Below are 3,223 nucleotides of genomic sequence, written 5' to 3'. Positions count from 1 at the left end.
CCCGCATCAGGCTCTGTGCTGACAGCTAGCTCAGAGCCTGGAGCCTGCTTCCAGTTCTGTGTTTCCTTCTCTCTCTCTGCCCCTCCCCCTCTCATGCTCTGTCTCTCTTTGTATCAAAATAAATAAAATATTTTTAAAAAAATAAAAAGTATATTTCAAATCACAAATTATAGAATCTAGTTGTCAATATGCAATGTATTAAAATACAGAACATGTAATGCTTAGAACACATAAGTAAATTCAACAAATTACTTTAAAAAAACTCCTGGAGGGGCACCTGGGTGGCTCGTCAGTTAAATGACCGACTCTTGATTTCGGCTCAAGTCATCATCTACTGGTTCATGACTTCGATCCCCACACCAGGCTCGGCCACAGACAGTGTGGGGCCTGCGTGGGATTCTCTGACTCCTGTCTCTCTTTATCTCTACCCCTCCCCTAATTGCTCCTCACTCTCTCAAAAATAAACATTAAAAAATACTCATGGCAAAGAAAGCTGTAGTTACAGAAATGCGTACAGAGAAATCTATAGTTGTAAATGCCTATTTTTTAAAAAGAAAGATCTCAATTTAATAAACCAACCTTTCATCTTAGAAAATTCAAAAAGAGCAAGCTAAATCCAATGCAAGCAGAAGAAGGAAATGAGAACAATTATGCAGAAATAAAACAGAATTAAAAAAAATAAACGCAAAGTTGGTTCCTTGAAAAGAGATCAACAACATTGATGAATCTTTAGGTAGACTAACCAAGGAAAAAAGAGACCGAGGAGATTCAAATTGCAAAAATCAAGAATGAAAAACAAAGGAAAAGCACTACCAAAGTTAAGAAATCAAAAGGATTACAAAGAAACCTATAAGGGAATAATAGAACAACATGCCAACAAACTGGAGAACTGAAATAAAATGCATGACACAAACTAGCCAAACGAACTCAAGCAGAAATAAAAATACTCATGTATAAATAAATATAAGAGACTGAATTGGTAATTTAAAAATTACCACAATGAAAATCCAAGGCTCCATTGGCTACACTGGTTATTTACACCAAACATTTTAAAAAGCATTAATACCAATCCTTCACAAATCCTCCAAAAAAATCAGAAGAGGGATTATCTAATTCATACTATGCAATTAAATGCCCTTGCAACAAAATCAAAGACATCACAAGAAAACTACATACCAGTACCTCTTACAAATATAGATTTTTAAAAATCCTCAACAAAATACTAACAAAATGAATCTAGCAACATAAACAATGGGTTATATACCATAATCATTAAGGGTTTTCCCCTAGGAATGCAAGATTTATTAACATCCAAAAGTCAATGTAATATACTATATTAAGGGGAAAAACAGGATTATCTTATTTATTCTAAAAAAACCAACTAACAAAAAGTCAACGGCCTTTCATGATAGTAATTCTAAACATACTAAGAACAAAAGACTACTTTTTCATTCTGATAAAGAATATCTGCAAAATCTCATCTAACATCAAACATAATAGTGAAATATTGAAAGGTTTCTTCCTAAGGATCAAGAAAAGTATGTCAGCTCTTACCACTTATATTTAATATTGTATTAAAGGTTCTAGCCAATGAAATTAGGCAAGAAAAAATAAAAGACATCCAGATTGGAAAGGAAAATGTAAAACTATCTCTATTCAGAGATGACATGATCGGATACACAGAAAATCCTAAGGAACAGACACACACACCTCCTAAAATAAATGAGTTAAGCTGCTGCAGGCAGGAGCTCTTCTGCATGTCCAATCACATTCGGTGGTGGCATGAGCCCCAGTACACGCACCTAGGGCCACCTCCCAGCCCTCCCTGCTCACTGTGCTCGGGCCACAAGACCAGAATGGCCACCCCACTCAAGGGGAGACTCCCATCTCCCACGACCAGCTCTGAGGGGACCTGTACCAAGAAAACTGTCATCAAAGGGAACATCGCTTCAGAGAAGACAACATTTCTGACATTTCTTAAACAGGTCTGCAAAGATTGGGAAGTGGGTCCTGAACCTGCTACCAGATGGTGCGATGTTCAAAGTGATCAGATGACGTTGAGGAACTAATGATGTTTTTAAAAACTGGTGGAAAGTTCTTCAGATGATATATGAGAAACCTGAATGATATCTTTTACCTTCCAGACTTATGTCTGCCTCGGTCAAATATGAGCCCAGCTTGCCTGTCTCAATAGCAGGCTGAAAGCTGCAGAGAAGCCTGTATTAATTTTTTCACAACTTCTGAACTGGATGGAATCAGTTATCTCTGAGCCACTCCAGAGAAATGCTTCAACAGAATATATTTACAAGAAAGAAAGGAAGAACAAGGCATTCTGCCTGAATATTTAGAGAAGCTTCACTATAAGCATGAGAGCTGGGTCCTGGACAAAACAATGAAAATCAACTTTGATTTTCTACAAGAAATCCCTACCTTAACCCTGGATATTAACGAAGGCTTTGTAGGTAAATGTGGTTGAAAAGGTCAAAGAATGTTTGAGACTTTGTGATCTTGCTGAAGACTACAGGCAACCAAATGATTCCAGATACTTCAGTTTTGTGTATCTTCATAGTTTCATATTCATTCAAATCTCTAGAAAACCCAGAAGTTTTGTCACTTTTGTTCCAAGAAAAAAAATTTTTTTGATGAAGTCTACATAAAAGTTTAGGAGCAGTTTCTTTTCTTTTTTGTTTAAAAAATTAATTATCTTTCACATTTAATTATCCCTCACAACAGAAAGTCTGGAAGTAGATGGCTCCAGAATAAGTACAGGCCACCCTCCATTAAAAAGGACCCAGCCTTCTCCTGTCTTTCCCCTCCATTATTCTCCCCAACAGGTTGGCCTTTATTATTTTTCTTCTGGTGCTTCTTACTGCACTGGTGATGAGTTTCTTAACTGGGAACTGTAATGTTACATAGTAAATGGTAATGTGTCTTATGTAAATTAGCACACCTGTTACAAGTTGAAAAGTGGAATTTAAGGAATCCCTAAAAAAGGGTTATAAGGTTTTATTGTAAATACTTTTCATTCAGTGCTTCCCCTTCCATCTTAAGTTATGTGGAAGATAAGCCCAGTTTAGTATTTAATCACTTCATTGATATTTACTAATATGTCTATAACACATTAGTAAGTAAAGGAGTAGGCTGGACTTTTTTCCCATTTTGTAATGGCATAACCTAGCTTATACGTCCTTTAATCTTTTCTGCTTTTGTTTCGATATCTGTG

At 36.3% G+C, this 3,223-nt stretch overlaps 1 pseudogene; it reads left to right on the top strand.

The window, feature by feature from the left end:
- The first annotated feature begins 1,856 nt into the window (after positions 1–1,856).
- Positions 1,857–3,223, top strand: part of LOC115284711 — a 7,707-nt pseudogene continuing 6,340 nt past the window's right edge.

Source organism: Suricata suricatta, unplaced genomic scaffold (assembly GCF_006229205.1).
Source record: "Suricata suricatta isolate VVHF042 unplaced genomic scaffold, meerkat_22Aug2017_6uvM2_HiC HiC_scaffold_165, whole genome shotgun sequence".
Classification (NCBI taxonomy): Eukaryota; Metazoa; Chordata; class Mammalia; order Carnivora; family Herpestidae; genus Suricata; species Suricata suricatta.
This window is presented reverse-complemented; position numbering and strand designations above follow the sequence as displayed.